Source organism: Clytia hemisphaerica, unplaced genomic scaffold (assembly GCF_902728285.1).
Source record: "Clytia hemisphaerica strain Z4C2 unplaced genomic scaffold, Clytia hemisphaerica genome assembly, whole genome shotgun sequence".
Taxonomy (NCBI): Eukaryota; Metazoa; Cnidaria; class Hydrozoa; order Leptothecata; family Clytiidae; genus Clytia; species Clytia hemisphaerica.
In genome coordinates, this window is record NW_027103376.1 from 33695 (window position 1) to 56149 (window position 22455).

At 32.7% G+C, this 22455-nt stretch overlaps 1 long non-coding RNA gene across 1 annotated transcript; it reads right to left on the bottom strand.

Moving 5' to 3' along the window:
• Positions 1-4042: 4042 nt before the first annotated feature.
• LOC136824271 (uncharacterized) lies at positions 4043-8135 on the bottom strand. The gene is made up of 3 exons (XR_010849116.1): positions 7905-8135; positions 6256-6401; positions 4043-4484 (listed from the first exon to the last, which is right to left on the bottom strand). It is a non-coding gene; the product is annotated as an uncharacterized lncRNA (long non-coding RNA).
• Between the last annotated feature and the right edge of the window lie 14320 nt (positions 8136-22455).

The window sequence follows — 22455 nt, forward strand, 5'->3', positions numbered from 1 at the left end:
ATTTTGAAAGCTTTGATCTTGATTCAGTATTATCTTTATTAGAATGTGGATTTTTTTATTGCGACGATGAAATGAATGAAGCAGCAAAACGACTGGATGCTGAAATCACAGATGAGCTGAATTCTACTGAAAAAGAGGTTTGTAAAAAACATTGTTTTGAATTTGAAGCATGCAATACAATGTCTTTCTGTTGTTTGTATGTAGTAGTTTGTTTCACTATCCATTACCAGTTATAGGGTATTTATATCTAAACCTAGAGCTATTTACTGATTTTAGATTCATCAACTCTCAGTTGTAGATAGCTGAATTTTCTAGAAGTTTTTGTATATGTTTTGAGTCTGCTGCGATATGGGACCCCATGCCATGTGGCCTCCGGTTGTTTTTTTTGTCAACGGCAAATTAGATACCGTTCTCTTATCTTCTATGACCGTTTCCTTTTTGCACACATCAATGTGTCTTTATGTAGTGGCCAACTTGAACTTTTGGGCAAAGCAACATCAACTTTTCAGTCCATCCATTATCATAAAGCATCTTGGAGCAGCCAAGAAAAAAGTCTGTTCAAGATGGCTTTAACATTGTCAGAAAATTGTATTTCATGTTTTTTTTTCCTTTTCAGATCAATGAAGTCACTCCAGCTCAGGTATTCAAATGTTTGGCTGAAGGGTGCTCAAAGATATGTAAAACCAAAGGTGGATTGAGACGACATGTTATAACGAAGCATCCTCAAATTATTGAAGATGAAATGAAACAAAAACAACAAGAAGCTGATCAACAAGCTCGTGATTTATTGCACCCGGGTGATATCAAAAAACTTGTTAAATAAGTCGCCAACACAATATTTCAAAATGAATGCTTGCCAGCAACGTACAGGGAGATATTTCAAAACTATTCAATAACACCAAACGAGTCGACAATTTGTTTCATGCAATCAAGGAGATTATTTTAAAATACAAAGAAGGAAACGAACATCTCTTCATTGTTGTGTTTCGAGAAATTGGCGAAAAAACTGAAACTTGCCAAGACTCAAGAGCGTTTTGAATGGCAAACCGTATTGGTCTTTTATTCGGGAGTTGTCGTTCAAATGTTTAGGACACCTGCGTAACCAGTCAACACCAAACACTGGCAAAAAAAAAGCTAACAGAGAGGTAAATTGCAGCGTTGCAGTATTTATCTGGCCATGTGATAAGAAAAACTCATTATAAATTAAGGAATAAAGTCCTTCATGGAGATTTTAAAGCGATGTACTGCAGAGTGTGACATCGTGATTGTCAAGCAAAGTAATAGAAATCATGGTTATTTGCTCCACAACAAAAATGGACGATATAACAACCCAGAAAATGGAAAAGAAGTGCCGATTCAACCAGGAGGCACCGTCTTCACGACGCATGGTTTTAATTTACCCGAAAATGTGGCTACTTCGGATAATCTAAGGCAATGCAAATCCAGAGAGACACGCCAAAGATTGGATTCGGAAAAGACATGGAATTCCTTGTAACAAGGCTGGTGGCTTCTTGGGGGAGTAAAACTTCCGCTTTCTGTACGAGAATGACCAAGATGAGATTAGGGAAAGGTTCATCGCTACCTTAAGTAGACATTACCAAGGCGAATTTTTATAAGATTGAACGTCAGTTTAGTATTTATTAGTCGACTGATAAATACTAAACTTCTTATTGTTTTGTATATACCCGTCGTTTAAAAGAAGCCTTCGCCTTCAGATGTTCTTAACCTTTTTCAGTTTTAAGCCTTAAAATGTTCGTATTTTCAACATTTTTACCAGTTTTCAAAACCACTACCTTCCGTTTTTACAGTGTTAAACTTCACTCTGGTACTGATTTCTACCGAATTCGATTTGTCAACGAAACAAAAGAAAACAAGCAACATGCTGAATGGACCTACCTGATGATGAAAGTTAGTTAGCAATGCGAAAAGAAAAATGAAAAAAATCAGTCAGATAATATAGCATTTAGCGAAAATACACAACACAATAAATTCATCATTGATTGTTGATGGGGGAGAGAGAAGGGTTGTAGGGAAAAAATAAATAGGAAGTTCTGGTCGCAAAAATCAGTTTTATTGACAATTGAATCATGCTTGATGGTGAGCATTGCTATTAATAATCTTTTTGAATGAAAAAACAACCAATTATCTGGAAAAGTCCAATGAAAATCCAGAAAAACGGCGATTTCCGGCATATTTCCGGCATTTTCGGCCGGAAAAAAAATTTTCTCAAAAATTGGACTAGGCCATGTTTTGGGCATTGTTAATACGCATCTTTGAGCAAAAAATCAGAAAAAACTAATGATGAAATCTCGAGAAAATGCCGAAAAACCTGTTTTTCCGGCATATTTCCGCCATTTTCGGCCGGAAAATTTTTTTTTTCGAAAATCGGGCTCCGTCACATTTTGGGCATTGCCATTCTGCATCATTGTGCAAAAAATTAGAAAAAACTAATGAGCCGATCCCGAGAAAAGCTGGCAACAGACGAACGAACGAACGGACGAACGAACGAACGGACAAGGGTTAATTTAAAGGACTACCTTAGGTAGGTCCAAAAACTATTGCCATAATATGTGGTTTATCTATTTGCTGAAGAGGTCCTAGGGAGATGTAAGTTGGCAAAGGTATGTTTCCTACCAACAGTGGAGAACATTTGAATAAGCGAATTAAATATTATGAATTGAATGAAACAAATCTTAATAAAAGCCGTTTTTATAATGTTCTTAAAAAATTGATGTGTACAAAACAGCTTGTTTCAGCTACCTATCACATAAACAATATGCATTGGAAGTGCATTGATTGTTTTCCCCATTTGAAAAATTGTCACCAATTACCTAGTGATGCTAACGCTGTTTTGCACCAACGTGTAAAGCGTCATTTTGAGTTGTCAAGACAGAATTTCGGACTGGTGGATGTTGACGACATTGATGAAATAATTGATACCACCGAAGAACTAAAACTTGTTTGCATGAGAGTAAACGAGGAAAGAGAGGAACTTGCTGAGCAAGAGAAGCAAGAGGAGAATGAAAAGGAGGAAACGCGTGATCTTTTTCTTGAAATCGCCATGGTAGATAAAAATCAGAGTGACTCAGCAACAACCCTCGGTGCTGGAACTGAAATGCTGAAGTGATTAAGTCGTAGAAGTCGTATAAGTCGTAGAAAGATTTAAACTAGTTCGAGATTGCATTAGTTAGGTATGAAATTAATGTACGATTTTCAACACTAAAGTGATTAACATCGTAAGAAATCGAAAATCTTTCACTTGCTTCACAGTACGATTTTCAACACTGAAGTGATTAACATCGTAGAAAAATGAAAAATTAGAGTTATAAAAGTTATATGTGAATTTCTAAAACTGTCTAGTTAACTGACGTTTACTGGTTGAGAACTGATGGTGAAATATTATGGGTCTGTATATTTATACTCTTTAACGCAGATTATAGTTAATTACCAGCATGTCACAAAGTCCCAATAGTCATTATGAATTAAAATCAAAGATAATTCTTATCAATGAATTGCAACTCACTGGCGGACCAATTAGCAGCTTTCCTAATTGTTTTGGATCACTCTTTAACAACTCGATACGATTACATAGAAATTAAGGAAAATCAGACTATACCCTGGTGTGACAAATCATCCGAAAATAACAAAAGCGATCATATACAAGTAACCTTAAATTGATTAAATTTCACCCACGTCGATTTTCACAAATATTGCCTCTTCATGAAAATTTGGCACCAAAACCCCAAAGAAGATAAAATAATTAAGGTCAAAAAGGGAATAACGAACTTTAATTCACTGAAAAATTTTACATTCTTAATTTGCGAAAAAAAATTCCGCGCGAAAATTTGTCCACTTTTAAGATAAAGCAAATCAGACTAAACCCATTAAGACAACATCTCAGAAGTTTTGAAAATTACACTAAAGTCTTTGTTAAAAAAATACTTTTAGATTAATTGCACTACCAGACATGAACTACCAAAACAGAGATTGCTAAATCATCGACAGAGACGCTGAAATCTCTCAGCTTGTGCGTAAATTCAATTCAAAAGCAACACTTTTTTATCTTCTCAGAATTATGGATGTTTAACATGGTGTGAATCAGTTTTTTTTTTTGGAAAGTAACTTTCTTTTCAACTGCTATGCTCTAATGTTCAACACAAGCCTAATAGTTGCCAATCTTTTAAAGTTTACAATCACCAGACAATAAAAAATAAAAACGATAATGAATTAAATTTAAACTTACAAACCAATGTCCATTAGCTTCTTCAGTTCATATATTTCATTAGTGGATGTCCTTTACAGAAAATCTTATTCATCAGACATCTGAAACCAGTGTCATATTTTCTGAGCTGTTTTACCAGTCGAATAGCAGCAACATGCAACCATATCATTAGCTAACCAAAATAACTTCCTTAGATATGACAAGTCCAAAGCCACCAAATATCCAGGGTTCGGTGCATGATCATGTATGCCACAGTATTAACCTAACAAAGACAAAATAAAAAGTTATGTAGGATAATTTACTAACAACTATGTTGTAATGTTTTTGTTTTTTTTATTTGATGTGTACTACGGAAGAAACTACAATCAAAACATGGGGTTTGATCTGGCTCTGATTAGACCAAATTGAATGACTCAAAAACGTCTACAATCATGTCATCTACACGATCATTTACAGGAGGGGGTCAACATCCAGATACCAGACCCATAGCCGGGTGGTGGTGTCTTTTTTTCCTTTAAAAGTCTGAAAAGTCAAGTTGGTATTGATGGGGGTGGGTCCCCCTTCTTTAGAAAAAAAGAGTTATCCTCAGTTGGTATTGATACCAAAATAGGGGGTGAGTACCCCTTTTTTTAAATAATATGATTCAGAAAGTTGGTATCCATATCAAAATGACAGCAAAACTTTCCTAATTTTTGCCCTTATAGCTAGAAAATACCCCGGGGTACATATCAGTCTAAACAGGTTTCAATTGGATTTGTTTTAGCTTTTGAGTATAATGACTGTAAATGAGTAATAAGTATAAATGACTTTGAAGTTTGTTTATTTTGGACTTTTTCGATATTTTCAAGTTTTATTTTTGATCAAGCCCGAAGCAAAAACATTTTTTCTGTGATAGCATTTGGTAATGAGTGAATCTATTCTGTTCTAAAATTATGTACTAATAATAGCCCTCCTAGTTTTTGCACATCAATTATATTCAGATAATATTGATTCAGATTGATTTTGCTAGCTTCATTGCATGGGTTTGTTTTTATTATATTGTCAGTTTTCAGTCATTTTCTATTTTAGCATATGACATTTTTTGTGTTGTGTTGAAGAAAGAGTATTTCAAAAATGAGTTTTTTAAAGTTTCTCTTAGTACCCTGTTTGTGTGGGAGGGGGGGTGGGTCCCCTTTAAACAGCTTTAAACTCAAATTTGTCAGATTGGTATTGGTACTAAATTAGGGGGTGGGTCCCATGATATTTTGTCAAATTCAAAAAGTCATGTTGGTATCGATACCAAATTAAGGGGGTGGGTCCCCCCTTTTTCTGAAAATTATGATGTTCAAGCTGGTATCGATACCAAAATAAGGGGGTGGGTCCCCCCCATTTTCTGAAAATTATGATTTTCAAGTTGGTATCGATACCAATTTTGGGGTGGTGGTGTTAACTTAGCTCAAAAGGTCAAAAGCCAGGTTTTTGGGCTATGGGTTGGTATTATAAATGTTGACCCCCCCCTGTCATTTAAAGTCAGAAAAGTCAGAAGAGGAAAAATTATATTGGATTGGATTTTCCAAATTATTTTCAACTGAGGATTGATTGAAACTGAAAGTATTGAAAAGCTGAAACTTAAAACATAACAGTACTTGCGAAATTTGTAAACAAACTGTATGCAGCGGATACAAAATCAAAACAAATGTCACATGTCAAAATAAAAAATCAAACCAAATATGGCTAATTTTGATTGTTCAATTGTTTTACAAGTTTGTTTTGGACACGTGATTTTAATTGTTTTCTTTAATGACACGTGGTTCGCACAATGTTTACTATTTACTACTTCAATGTCCCTCTAACGTATTGAAAAAATAATTTCACTACTATCATTATGAAATGTTATTGCAAATTATCATAAATTTGTAAACAATCAAACGTTTTTGGCTCGGGGGTAATTTTATGTTTCCTGTAACCTTTTAATTTTTCTTGCTCTCTAAGTCCTACTAGAAAAATTAGAATAATGCACCTTGAATAGACAAGAATATAAATTGAACTCTTACCAGAACATTGCCAATTACTCAAGAGTACGAGACACAAAGTTACAACAACAATTGATCTTTTCTAACAGATACATATTGTCTTTTGTATTTTGCAAAAATGAAGCTTGTAAGGGAATCTCAAATCCTCTTGAAAACAATGCTTAGGTCTAAACAAAAAGAGAAAAGTTGATAAGCTAAATAATGAGATTAAGCCATACATTATTTATTGTGTACTCGGGAAAACCCAACTAAAACTTATTTTGAAACATAAAAAATCGGCAAAAATGAGACAAAAGTACGATATTAACTAAGATCGACAGTATAAATTGGAAATTTATTTGAAGTTGACTTAAAAGCGTTTATTTTAAACTCAATTTAAAATGACTTGAGGAAGAAGGATATTCTTGTTATTTCACATGAAATCATTGTGTTAAAATAGGGCCAAAAATGTCAGCCACCAAAAAGGCTGGTGGTTCGGAAAATTACAATTTACAGAATGTCTAGCACTTTAGCAGCTTTAAAGGGCTCTGACCATAGTGAATTTTTCATATTTGCCATGTGTGAAATATAGATTTTTGCCTGATGTAACCAACATAACTATGGCATGTTATACATTTTTTGTTTGGCCAATTATTCTTAAATCTGAAAATTTAAAAATCGCAATGAAAAAAAATGATGAATGGGGAAAATGAAGACATTTGCAAAGAAGGGTATTTCAACTTTGAAGACCTTATTTTCGGCAATGAAAATTCTTTTTGAAAATTTTTTTTTGCGTTATAAGCTGTATCTTTAACCAAACTAAAAATAGATTTTCAGAATATTTTTGTAGAAGCTTCTTTGTCTCAAAATCTTGAAAATAGTGGTTTTTAACCAATTTTTCATCCCAATTTTTCGTAGAAAAACAGTCATAATTTTGGATATACATCAATTTAGAAAATTTTTCCAAAAAAATTAAAATAGTTCAATTCTTTGCTGACAATTTAAAAACATTTCGAATGAAAAAGGTTAATTACCCATTGAAACTTAGCATTTTTTTGTAAAAGAGATTAATATAAATCGTAATTTTAGTAATCAAATTCTTAAATACTCTTGACAAAATGAATTTCTAAACAACTTGTAAAGGCAGTTTTTTTGTTAAAAATGTCAAAGAACCCAAAACAAAAGTTTTATGTTCAGATCTCTTAACAAACTTTTTGACTATGGCCAGAGCCCTTAAATCGTTAAAAATTGGAAACTAGATAAAATTTCGGTCAGGGCACAAGTTAACTTGTTTATTTGTTTTTTAGCACTGATAATATCAAAGCGGAGGGATTTTAAGCAAAATAACAGTTTCGACAAAAATGGGAGGCCTGGAATCTTTGAGTTAAAAAACTTTGAGTTAGCAATTTTCAAGTTAGGAATTTTTGAGTGAACTAAATTATGAGGTCATAAAAGTGCAAATTATGACGTCACTTGACTCTAATTCGATTTTTCATTTCCAAAAAAGGATTTCCGAGTTAGAATTATTAACTCAAGTTTTAAGTTTTAACTTAAGTTTTTCGAGTTAGCTAACTCAAATTATTTTTTACAAAACCTTTTTTCGTTATAACAGACCTCGCGTTTTGCTTGTTGAAAACTGAGACTGGGGTTAAACATATATTATCTCTTTTCAAAAAATAAGTAATACGAACCGTCACAAGCAGTTGCAACGATTGAGTTGAATTCAAATGAAAACCACCAATAATTGAATGGGTCAAAACTTTTCACCCTTGATCACCTCATAATGAAGACAAATAAGCATTACTCGATGCAGCTCAATGTAATGTCTTTGTTTTATTAACAATAAAAAGTCAAATTCTCCATTCTTCAGCGTATTGTACAAATTCTTGTATATGCATGTTTTTTTTCTCGAGTATTTATATCTTACTGAAAGAACAAAATCATAAAGAGAAGGTACAAAATTCAATAAAAAATCTAAATATTTTCTATTTGCCTGAGTTGCAGGAGGACTTTAGGCGTATGAACTTTTGCGAGCAAGAACTTTCGCAAGCAAAAACTTTTGCAATTTTTAGCAATTTTCGCAAAAGTAAATGTCTTTGAAAATTCTTGAAAAGCAGTGAAAAGGGAACTTCAAAAAAATTTAACATTAACTCATTATAAATTATGCAAAAATTAAATTAAACATCAATATATTTTTCATCCAAACTAGTTTTTGGCTAATTTTCTGAGTTCGAACTATCAAAAGTGATAGATCAATCATTTAACTGAGAAGAAAATTTTGAGCCATCTGAAACATTTAGGACATCAAAATGCACCATTTTACATATAATTTATGTGGAAATTGATGCAAAATCAAATATATTAGGCAATTTTAAATGGGTACTTTGATGAAACTTCATAGACAGTATCCAAAAACCACATATAAGTTGCACAAAAACATAATATTTTAACTTTTTTGGAAATATTTCAACAATTTTTCTATGCAAAAACAAACTTTTTGCATAATTTATGCGAAAAATCTCTAAATCTGTCGTAATTCTGATGCGCTTTTGAATTTAACTTTCCAATTCTGCTTCAACTAAGGGTCGGTGTAATTTAAGATGCACGATCTAACGATTTACGATTCACGATGCGCAATCTATGCATAAAGTATGCTGATTATTCCTAATATTTATCATGAAACTTAAATCATATTATAATATAATTCTGAAACAATGGCATAATCTTCTCTCGCTTTTGTTTTACCACAGTAAAGACAACAACAAGCGATACTTTTATGGACCTACCTTAGTTATCAAACTAATCAGTGAACATTGAAGCAATGAAACACAGAAGACATAACTGGTCAAAATACAAAAAAATAAAGAAAATGAAAGCATATCTCTTGAGAGAAACTATCAACACTATTAAAAAAGATTTTTGAAAAAGAAATAAAAAAGCTATTAAGCGCTTTTCTTTATAAAAACCACTATCAGAAAAATACACAGCTTAATAAATAAGGTTTCCAGAAAACTCAAACCGTCGCACTCTACCGTGACATTTTCTTCTGTTAGAAAAAATAATAATAAAAAAACAATTTGGCTAATAACATTGATATGCTCATAAATAGTGATTCTTATAGATAAAGATTCGTTTTTCAGCCAAAAAAATAATAAGTGTTTACAGAAAACTCAAACCATTACCCTCCACCGTGACATTTTCATCGTAAAAAAACTAATAAAAATAATAATAATAATATGGCTACCCTTATCAAAACTCAGTATACTTTAAGTATATGTTATTCTGTACTGCAAGTATACTTTCAGAAGTACTAAAAGTATACTTTCAGTATATATTTTGATGTTTTAGGAAGTATACTTTAAGTACTAAATTTTTGGAACAATATTCCATATACTTTAAGTATACTGCATGGAAATGTACTTCATGTACACTGCAAAAAAGTATAAATAAAGTATACTTTCATAGAAATTGCTAGTATTAACCACATGGCCATTCAAAACACATTTTCAATGAAATTTGAAAAGTTCATGCCCATAAGGCTTATGAATTTCAAGAAATTTCAAAACTAAACTCCATTAATCTGATACATTGAAAGTAACAGTAAAGTAACTGTAAGTAACATTGAAAGTAAATATTCTTAAAAGCTCTTTAGCAGATAAAGAAAATCTGTATCCGCACTCACACCAGGTTTAACTTAAACTACCTAACTCATCATGCTGTCACAGACATATAGTGCACCATTAGTTTTGAATAATTATACAGGTAATCTTTATACTTACAATAGCAAGGTCGCTGCACACCATCCATTGAACTTTATACTTATCGTTAAAGCAAACCCTTCATCTTCAATTTATAAATGTTTAAAAACTTTCAAGTTTAAAATAATCAAAAACAAATTTCTCTCACAACACCACACTCCAGTTAATGTTCTGATGTTATGAGAGAATTTTTTCATGTGTTTCAAAGTTTTTATGAGATTCACTTCTTTTTAAAAAAATCTTTCATGCATGAAAATTAACAAAGGAAAAATGATTTCAAAACAAATAAGAACTTTCCCTCTCCAAGGGCAGTATACTTAAAGTATACTTTTTGATCTAATGCACCTAGTTATTTTTATTTTTATCTCATTTTGAAAAACAAGTACAGTAAAGTATAAAAACAGTATACTTTTCTCATACTTTCTGATTGCAGTATAAATGCAGTACACATTTTGTTAATTTGAGTGATGCTTTGATTTTGGTGAGTATACTTAGAGTATACTTTAATCTTTAAATTTGAGCAAAAGTATGAATGCAGTATACTTTCTATATACTGAAAGTATACTTTTCTAGTCAATATTTTGGTAAGGGTAAGAACATTGATGTATTCTTATTAAAAGTGGTTCTTATAGATAAAAATGCGATTTTTGAGCCAAAAAATTTTTTTTGCAAAAATCTGCTTGAGCCATCCTTTAACTATGATTGTACCCTACTTTCATGCTAAAAATCAGAAAAAATTAATGATCCAATTTTTCACAAAGTCCAAAAAAACCCGTTTTTAAGCAGTTTTTTGGCCCAAATTTGCCCAAAGAATTTTTTTCTCGAAAATCGGGCTCCGTCACATTCGAGGGTTTATGGTCATGCACCTTTGTGCCAAAAATCAGAAAAAACTAATGAGCCAATCCCGAGAAAAGCTGGTAACACACTAACTAACCAACATGGGTTAATTTATAGGACCTCCACCCCACCGGGGTAGGTCCAAAAAAGAAATAAGCAATGGAACTATGAATAATTACGACCATAAAATTATGAAGAACAAGCTAGATGCTGAATGGACCTACCTGATGATGAAAGTTAGATAGCAAAAAGGAGAAAAACGGAAACCATCCATTAGAAAATATAATGTTTAGCGAAATAGCATAACGCGTTACATTTCATCATTGATTGTTGATGGGGAGAAGGAAGGGGAGAAGGGAAAAAAGATATAGAAAGTTCCGGTTGCTGAAATCAGCTTTATTGACAATCGAATCATGATGGTGGGAATTGCTATCAATGATGTTTTTTTTTTTTTTTTGAGAAAAAACAAAGATATGTTAGGAAAAAGTCCAATGAAAATCTGCAAAGACGGCGATTTCCGACATTTTTGGCCGGAAAATTTTTTTTTTTGAAAATTGGGCTCCGTCACATTTTGGGCATTGCCATTTTTCATCTTTGTGCCAAAAATCAGAAAAAACTAATAAGCCAATCTCGAGAAAAGCTGGTAACAGACGGACGAACAGACAAACGGACGGAGAATTTATATTTATAGGACCTCCAGGTAGGTCCAAAAACTACTTATATAATGTTGATAATGTTGATAATAGAAGCTACCTTGTGAACGTAATCTTACAATAGACAGAAGGTGAAAGTAAACAAATGCACAAAAATATTTTTCTTCTCAGGTTTAACAATCATAATCGAACATAGGAATTTCTTTCTTAAAACAAATTAAAGAATATATTAGAGTAAAATATGTTTTGCGGACCGTAATATGTAGAAAGTAAAAAACAGGTGCTCTATTATGAGAAAGAATTTTTAAACAATAGACCATATCGGCTTAACATGAAAACTCAGATTTGACCTCGGAGAATTCCCCACAATGCTTTGCGCGGAAAAAGTTCACAGTGAAATATTTTCCGCGCAAAGCATTGTGGGGAATTCTCGGGGGTCAAGTCTGAGTTTTCATGTGAAGCCGATATCGTCTATTCCCCTATATTGATTCAAGTTATGAAAAAGAGATAGAGTACAGAGGGTGAATGCACGGCTTTCACTTTCTTTTAATCTATGACTAAATTTAAATTGAAAAGAGAATGGGATCATGGTATAATCAGGAAAACGCATTGAACGTTTTTTTCAGACCTAACACACGCTTAAGTCTGCATAATTTGTGCAATAAGATCTCTAAATCCAGTATGTTAATACACAAAAGCTAAAGAAAAGATATAAAGACTCTGAAAATAGAACTTTCCATAATATAAAATTGAAAACCGATGAGCATATTCAAATTTGTTCAAAAATGCTTAAATAAAAAATAAATTTAACCTTGAACCTGGTGACCTGCAAAAATGTTGAACTAATCTTGTTGACTGTATGACTTGACATAGACAGACATTGATAAAAAAAACTAAATGGAAATAAGATTGAAAAAAAGGAAATCAAGTAATCTAATTACCACCATGAGTTAGTAAATTGTACTTAATTGATTTTAAATAATGAGAATGTACAATTAAAATAAATTTACAATGAATATAAATTTACAATAAATAAATTTTGAAACCACCAAGAATTTATTAAGACCACCAAAATTTATTAGGACCAGCAAGAATTTTTGAAATTAATGAATAAATAATAATCTAAATTATTGCTTCCAAATGTAACAAAAGTTTGTATGTGGGATGTTGTAAATATGGCAGTATTTGAGGTGGTTGCGGAAAAAATGTTGGGTGTGGTGCTTGTGAAAAAAGTGTTGGGTGCGGAGCTGCTTGCGGGAAAAATGTTGGTGCAGTGGTTGTGCGGTGGAAAAAGTGCTGGTGTCTGATAAATCTTTATTGGTAGTTGTGCATACCGAGGTTGTGGTTGGGGTCGTGGTAGTATTTGTGGTGGTGGTAAAGCGCTAGGTTGTTTCTGGTGTTGATTTTGCTGGTGTTGATTTTAGTGGCAAGGATTTTGGTGGCCAGGATTTTGGTGGTGTGGATTTATTTTGGTGACATATGATGAACCCAGCTGACCGAAAGTACAATTACATAAATTATCATGGAAGTGAGCGCATAAAAGATGAATGTTTGGGAAATCAAAAGGACAACTTTTGTAAGGATGTTTTAAATTTTTTAAATATCAACGTTTGTGAATGACTCTTTAAATAAAGTCCCTTTCCCCCAAAGCTTTCAACCTTGATGGGTGAATTGAATCAAATTGAATTGAATTGAATATATTTTTCGCTGCAGTGCAGCAGAGGATAACCCAAAAAATACAAAAAATTAGATCAAGAGCAGCCAGCGGCTAGAAATTACAGATTACCGTCAACTGCTCCAACTTGGAACGAGTGGTCGCAACATGAGACTTGTTGATATCTGGTCTGTATTTTCACTTACTGTTAAATCTCTTTGACAACAAATTTTTTTGATTTGGTGATAACGCCACCAAGTTTATCAGTCATACTTTCTATCATAGCATGTCACGATAACTTAAGGAAATCAATTTTCATAAGAGATTTTCATTTTTGCTGACTTTAGTCAGTTCCAAGTCACATTTGTAAACATAAGTATTATTATATTTTAAAGTAATATCGCGTTGGAAAGATAATTTTGAACAGATTGATTTGAGTTCGCTAGGTTCGTTGCAATTATTTCTAGCTATTTAAATTAACAGTATCACTAAGACTTGCCTTATTATTCCACTCAAAATTATCTATTGGACGAATTTTTACTTGTATTATGACATGTTTCTATGTTCAAAAACTAGAAAATGCCTTTTCTGAATTAGTTGGAACAGACGTTACATTAAGTTGATAAAAGAGCCAGTCAACACACTATTTTTCCCCAAAAGGATTGTTGACAGTCTATGTTTGTAAATCGTGTATTTTGAAGCTAGATTATTTAGATTACTCTTACGCTGTTAAACTGTATATGCGAATTCTTATGTGATTATATTCTGAAAATATATCAAATAAAGTAATGAAAAATGTGATGCTTCCTCTTTTTTCTTGCGGTATTTTAACCAAACAATTTCGAGTATATGTTTCGCAAAAACCACTGATATTTAAACCTGATTTACCCGAGTTTGAACTGTAAAGAGGCTGACGTGAGCAAACGGGTAAATCAGGTAAACCCGAGAACCCTAGTTTCTATTTTTGGAATTTTTCCACCCGAAATACTAGAGTAAATTGCTCATCTGGATTTTCGGGTATACCTCACGTCAATTACTTGTGTTTAACCCTAGTATTACCCGAGTTAGTTTACCAGGGATATGGCCCCCAAAACGGAGACGGCCCCCAAAACGGAGACGGCCCCCAAAACGGAGGTTTTCATTAAAATGATTCTGACTTGTAGATTTATCAGAATTAAACGATTTTTGTTTATTTTGAAAGAATGATGGTTATACTTAAAAATGAGCATGTTTTGCTGGTTTGAGACGGATTCAAAATAACATATTTGCGTCTCAAGGAAATATTTTAACACCAAAATTAGATAAAAATTGCATATAACTCACTCTAGCTCCTTGGATATTGAAAATAAGTTATGAAAACGGGGTATAGGAAACTTTCTACACCTAATGCCGTTCAGAAAATGCAAATACATCTGTGACTTTAGAGGCTGGGTAAAAGATATAGCATCTTGAAGGTCAACCAGTATTTTGCCCTAGAGTCAGCATTGACAAAACCGATAATTCTAAATATGAGAAAAAGCAAAAAATCTTGGAATTCTATTCCTATCACCTTGAGTTAATAGTTTATAACAAAAAATTAACATTATATATAAAATTTTTCGCTGAATCAGCAAAAATGGCAAATTCTGTCATTTTTTTGCAAAATATAGGAGAAAAATATCTTTAAAGCTTAATATTTTCAGTTTCAGTTAAGCTTTTTTTCTAAAATTTTCACAGCTTATTCCATACATGAATATAACTATTTTCAAAAAAGATTTGTTTTTAAAAACTTGATTAAGACGTTGTTAAATCAAAATTGTCATTTTGAAAATTTCTAAATTTTCAGTTTGGACTTTGCAATATTGAAAATCTTGAAATATTTCATAAATATCATAAATTTTACATCCATCGGGTCGTAAATTTAAGGGAAAACACAAATATGTTCATAGTTTCTCCCCCTATTACCAATGGGCTTAATAATTTGATTTTAACTACACCTCCGTTTTGGGGGCCGCAAACCTGCATTTTGACAACCAAGGGTATACTGTAAAAATTTTATCAAATAAATTTATACCCAAAACCCTCTAAATCATATTTCAAAACTATGGTCAAAATTGTGTATTCATATCTTAAAGATATCTCGAGAAATCGCTAAAATTTCAAACCTCCGTTTTGGGGGGCCATTAGAAAAAAGCTACCTATCTTTAATTAAGCGATTGAAAAATATTGTTGATATTGAAAATTTTGAAAGAGAACTTCCAGGAAATAAAGTAGAGATGTTAAAGATTTCATGCAGCAAAAATTTTTGTAAAATCTTTTTTCGTCTAGATTTGACAGAAATTTCAAATTTGATCGCCGTTTTGGGGGCCACATACTGTATGTATTGTCTAGATATTTTGAATTTAACATCAATATCCGAATCAAGCCATGAATACTGTATCCTAACTAATAAATATTCAGGCTATCCCTGTGCTATCAAGTACTATCCCTGTCCGTCTGATCACACAAATTTAGTGGACTATATGCTTGACTTGCCCTCCCTTGGATGGTTGAGTCTCAGGCAAAATTCCAAGCACTTTTCCCACTGGCCGTTTTTTGATCTAGAAATTGAGTTTCAGCCATGCCATTGCTATTATCTGAGACCCCCCCCCCCTAACGGACTCCTAGTTAAGAGTTTATTAATGATATCAAGAATTAAAATGCAACAAAAATAAGTACTTTTCTTTCGTAACATAAACAAAATTATCGTTTAATAGTGACTATAATAGAATACACTTTAACCATGCATGGATAGGGGCCGCGGCTCCACTTTGAAAGTGGTAGGTGTTAGGGTGATAGGGCCGTAGTTTAGTGTCCCTTAATTAGTGTCTAAGGAGGCGCCAGGATGGTTGGCGCCGACGGGAGAAAATTTTAGAGAATTAGCCCTTCTAGACTGGTTAAAACAGGTCTTTTTTAAAGCTTATGGCCCCTGATGGAAAGAAATGCTTGAAGAACAAAAGAAATGCTTCAAGAACAAAAGAAACAAAGCTTTATTTATTAAGTAAGATTTCAAAATAAAAAAGGAGCAAACATTGTGGAATGTACTTTCCACTCGATATTATTCTAACAAATCTGGAGTTTTAAAAGTGAATATAAAGGAAAAATTGATCAGAAAATGGGACATATTTCTAGCGGCCTTCTTAGTAAATCAATAAAACGGTTAATAATTCTACTCTACAATAGAATAAAAAAATAAAACTGTAGGTAACAATAAAAAGAATGGCCCCTGAAAAACAAATGTTTTGATATTTTTCTAATGAGCCTTCGATTCGAATGTTTTGATGTTGATTTCGTCAAAAGAATTGCAAGAGAGAAAAACACACAAAGAGAGAAGAAAAAATATTATATTGTTGAAAGATATAAAGAATGCGAGAGAAATTGAGCTTACCTTTGATTATAGAGTAAATAACTTTGACTATTGTTTACTAAGGCAATTACTTTTTTATTTTCTGGTTTACGGAATCGCCGACGTTTTTTTTGCAAAAATAAAATAAAAATAAAATCAAAATTCATAGAAATTTTATTCATTTTTGCACTTCCGATTCTGTTTAATCTGCCATGAAATGGATTTTTTTAGAAAACTTCATTTTATAAGAGCAGGAAAGGAAGATAAAAGGGTGTAAAAACAGATCTCTTTTTCCCAATATGCTTCCTCCAATGGCGCTCAACACAATTTTCCAGCTGAAAAACTTTCTTTGATTTTCTGCTGTGTATGTAAGTTTCCTCAAAACACATTTTATTTTCTCCAATATTAAAGTTTGAAAACAACAATTTTATTTTTATTTTTTTCCATCCTCCGCTCCAAAAGATCATCTCCAAATGACTGTAAACCAGAAAATAAAAAAGTACTTGCCTAAGGTTTACTGTCTATATTTTTCCGAATTTTCATGACTCAAAAAAAATTTTTTCTTCAAATATTGAGTTTCAAAACTCAATTTAAAATTGAGTTTTCTGGCCGTATAACGGCCACAGAAAAGTGCTTGGAATTTTCACTGAGTCTGACTTCCCGTTTACCGTTTGGGTGGGCAATTTCAAAAGGAATTTGATAATTGATTAGGCAAGACTAGGAAGGTACTGGCTAAACAATAAGGAACCTAAAACTTCAAAAATTATAGATTTGCGAAAATTTAGACGATGTTATCGTCCTATACAGTGATTGATAGTAAAGGCGGGGAAATATGGCCGTTTGGCGTTAAGGCGATGCACGGAGAAAAAAAATCGGCGGGAGTTTCGAAAAAAGATTACCAAACTCTACCGACTGTAAACTCTTTTTGGCAAAAAAACTTGACTTGCAAATTTTCTTTGGCTTTGGGCTTATTTCTTAGAATTTAGATAATTATTTGTCTTAGACTATAGCATAGTCTAGCGAAAATTGCGATTACCACCAAAATTGATTACCGCCAAAATTAGGAGCAGTATCTTTGCTTGTAAAATACTGTCTCGTTTAATGCCTTTGAAAAGCTTCACATAGATCTTCTGATGTTGAATGAATGAAATTGATTAAAACAATCACCTCTGAACAAAAGCAAAACTTTATTTTACACCAAAGATCATTTGATTAGATAAAATGAAGAGTTTATAGTTTATAAGGTACAATTAGTAGTTCTATATATAGTACTTTTCTTGCCAGTGAGCTATAAAGACGACATAATATCGAATCAACCGTGATAAATACCAGGTACCAATCAACAAAAGAATATTGTATTTTGTTTAAAAAAAAGGGTTTAATTCCTTTTACTCGTGTCTAATTCCAGCAAAATCAAGTCAAAAAAGTAACAGGACAGTATACCGGACACTAACCCAACGATTTTCAATAAAATTTTATCGACTAGATCGTCCATTTCTTCTCCTAAGTTAAAGCTACGTTTTGATACTTGACATCATGCTCATCGCTCGATCTTCTAATCAACATGTATTCCACACAGCTTAACAAACCTACCAAAAGAATGTAACCATAAGCTAAACCAGCATAAATCAAAGGTGATCCAATCGATTCTTTCAACTCGCTGTTAATAGCCATTTCCATGACTGCAGGAATACCAATGGCTGTAACTTGTTGGTAGTTTCCCATTATCTGATTGATTAGTGCCATGTTAATCATTCCACTTGGACTCACACCTCCACTACGACCCATTGTGGAATCGGTTGTATTATGACCACTATATCCTGGGCTTCCATCGTCTCGACGTCGTCTTGAGTTTCCTCCGTCTATTCCGCCCGTACCGCCCATATCTCCTCCAACGAAACCACCCATAATGTTTGGATCACCTCCGCCCGATTGGCGATATTTGAGAAAGCTTTTGACTTGATTGTAACTACTTTTGAATTGGAATTTATTGTGTACAACATCGAGAGCGCATATGATAAAAACACCTGAAGAAAAATAGAGATATTCTTGTCCACATAGGGTACTTTCACGTATCTTCTAGATCATTAAACTGTAGTATGTCAAAGAATTGACATATGATATCACGGCGAACCTCATATATTGAGTGAATTTTTGTCATGTTAAAGATTTAAATTTTTATTCTCAAAGCAATATTTTGTGACGAACATTCTTATTTCTGACCAATAAATTTTCTTACTAAGACCGCTCTAAAATGAAACCTTTCACCTATCTCGTAACCAGACTTTTTTGGAGCAGTATGAAATATACTTACACGCGATGGTGCAGCAAATTAAACTTCCAAAGAGGAATTTTGTTGGATATTTGAAGGCTTTCAAAAGAACAAATATTAAGCCAATAACAACAAATAGTAATGCCAATGCCATACAGATATAAGCAGTTTTTAATGCTGAAAAGAAGTAAAGAATTTATCAATTCTGAGTAATTAGTACTAAGACAGACTAAGAAAATGCTTTGATTAACAGCTTAAAATTTAGATTTTGAATAGTAATTATTCTAGACTATTGGAGACTTCTTTTTTTAACAAGGACTAAAGGCAGACAAACATTATATTTGGTCTGTGATAATGCAGAATTGATGTTATATTACTCTCGTAGCTTAAAAGTTTTATTTTTATGCCTCAAATATTTTACAATTCATTCAACCTGATAGAATTGAAAAACATCGACTGATTTTACTGACCTGAAGCTTCATCTTCAAGCATTTGTAGAACCTCCACAAACGGCTTCACAGTGACACCATATTCCCATGGTTCGCCAAAAATGTCGTTCTTAACACACCATGTCATCTCTGGGACAACCAGTTGGACTGGGTTTGACATTCCACTGGCAGTGATCGTCAAGCAGGTTTTTTGAAGACCGAAATGAGCCATTATATCGATCGTTGAGTCTTCAGGAAGCATACTAAATAGGTCCTGATTTTTAGTTACCGATGCTATTTTACCAGTGATGTTGGATGCCATATCAAATAATGGACTCAAATGACCCATTTTCATTTTAAGTTCTTCACGCATCCAATCTTGTCTTGACACAGACATTGTGATGAGAACTCCAGTACTTACCAATGATATCAAGATAGCATATCGCAATAATGTGAATGTTACAATGTTAGAAGAACCCATCTTTTTGTGCCTTGAATTGTTGTTCTTTTGCTACCTGCTTTTTCCTTTTTTCTCTGGTTTGGAGGAGAAAAAATAAAAAAACTACCTTATGGAGATTAATTTTCACGGGAACTTATTTTCGCGAGACAATTTTTTCGCGAAATAATTTAATTTTCGCAGGACTTATTTTCGCGAGCACAGAAAATGAAAATTTTCCCAAGGATAAAATTTCACGAAGCCGCCCTTTTTTGTCCGAATTTCTTTATTTTTCCTAGGGGTTCAGGCAAAAACATGATTTTAAATTTTTCGCAAGGATTATACTTTGCGAATTTCGCGAATCCTAAGGTTTTTAAATTTTTCGCGAGGATTAATTTTCGCGGAAATTCGCGAAATATGATCCCCGCGAAAATTAATCCCCTTAAGGTATTATACCCAATTGATAGAAAAATTCTTTCTTCATATCTTACCCCTAATAGCCGAAAGTTTCCAACTTTATAAATACTGTCTAGCAGAATATTTTGAAGTACTTTTTCTCAATACGAGGCCTCTACCTTCACCAGAGAACCATAGATTTGTCTCTGCTTGATCGACGTCAACTCATATATTTCTTTTCTACAGATCATACTGCTCAGATTTAATATAGGGAAAAATATATAGCGTACAAAACCACTGTACAAATACATTAACAATAAACTTTAAGAAAAAAATTCTTGTCTTACAGTACACATTTTTTATAAGAACAAACTATATAAGAACATTAGGCTTCGATGGCCAAAATATTAAGAACAAGTTAAGAGCATTTTAAGGCTTTCACAACCCTAAAAACATCCATTTTCTTAAGAAATAGACAAAAATACCCTCAACATGGTGAAATTAAGAACATTTTTAGGCTTAATAAAACTCAAAAAGTTAAGAACATCTGAAGGCTTCCAAAATTTTGGATGTTCTTATAAAAAAACGTGTATATGATTTATTTTTACCAGTTAGGCGAGACCAATTTAATTTATTATTCCACGGGCAGATCTTTAGAAAAGTATGGGTCGGTCGGTCGGTAAAATAAGAATAAATTTTTTCATTTATCAGGGTTGGTAAGGTACCGAAAATATTTTCCAAAAAATATCTGGATCAAGAATTCACTTTTTTTATCTTCAATGAAGATCATAATAAAATTTTAGTGTATGGAATGTGTGATTTTTCTAAATTTTTCAATTTCTTGAATTAATTTTCAGCTTTATTCAAATTTAATTCTTACAAATATAACTAGTGTGTAAAATATATTGTAGTCGAAATTCAATATTACAATTTTTTTGATTTTAGCAAATGCTGGGTCGGTCGGGCCTGTAGAACAACAAATTAAATTGGTCTCGCCTTATAAAATAGATTTTTAAATTAAGCAAAAGATTAAATCAGAAATTTAACATTGAATTCACCGACATTATCATCAAAATACAAATTGTAACATATTGTATCAACCTTCCTTTAGTCTCCGACTAAATCCATTCGAAAGGAAAGACATTTACAATAACTCCAGAAGGAATTCCTTGAAATTTTGAGAGCTGAGCATTTTTGTATTGGCAGAAATTTCACCAATAATTCAAAGTGAATATGTCGAAAAAATCTTTCTTAAGAAAGGTGATACTGACGTCAATGATGAAATATACCTTACCATTTCAACCACAATTATAATCTACGAGAGATCAAATCAATTTTCCGCTATGCTATAAAAGAATTTCCCAAGGATTGCGACTATGCTCCGACCAAAACCCTCAACATGACCTTCAGAACAAAATTTTTTCCTATTTCCACCTTAGCAAATGGCAAAAATGACTAATAAAGTAGACGAAAAACTGAAAAGTTTTCTAATTTTTAACCTTAAAAATTCTGTTCTCAACCGAGCACCATGTGAAGTAGCTAAGATGATTATAAACACCTCGGGCAGGGTTTTTTGTTATACTAACTTCATGAGACAGACATAGATCGAAAAACTAAATGGAAACAGATTGAAGAAAAGGAAGTAATCTAATTATCACCACGAGTTAGTAAATTGTACTTAATTGATTTCAAATAATGAGAATGTACAATTAAAATAAATTTACAATGAATAGAAATTTACAATAAATAAATTTCGAAACCACCAAGAATTTATTAAGACCACCAAAATTGATCAAGACCAGCAAGAATTTTTGAAATGAATGAATAAATAATAATCTAAATTATTGCTTCCAAATGTAACAAAAGTTTGTATGTGGATATGTTGTAAATATGACAGTATTTGAGGTGGTTGCGGAAACAATGCTGGGTGTGGTGCTTGTGGAAAAAGTGTTGAGTGCGGTGCTGGCGGTGCTGCTTGCGTAAAAAATGTTGGTGCAGTGGTTGTGCGGTGGAAAAAGTGCTGGTGTCTGATATGTCATTATTGGTGGTTGTGCATTCTGAGGTTGTGGTTGGGGTTGTGGCAGTATCAATCATATTTGTGGTGGTGGTAAAGCGCTAGGTNATCATATTTCGCGAATTTCCGCGAAAATTAATCCTCGCGAAAAATTTAAAAACCTTAGTATTCGCGAAATTCGCAAAATATAATCCTTGCGAAAAATTTAAAATCATGTTTTTGCCTGAACCCCTAGGAAAAATAAAGAAATTCGGACAAAAAAGGGCTGCTTTGCAAAATTTTATCCTTGCGAAAATTTTCATTTTCTGTGCTCGCGAAAATAACTCCCGCGAAAATTAAATTATTTCGCGAAAAAATTGTCTCGCGAAAATAAGTTCCCGTGAAAATTAATCTCCATAAGGTAGTTTTTTTATTTTTTCTCCTCCAAACC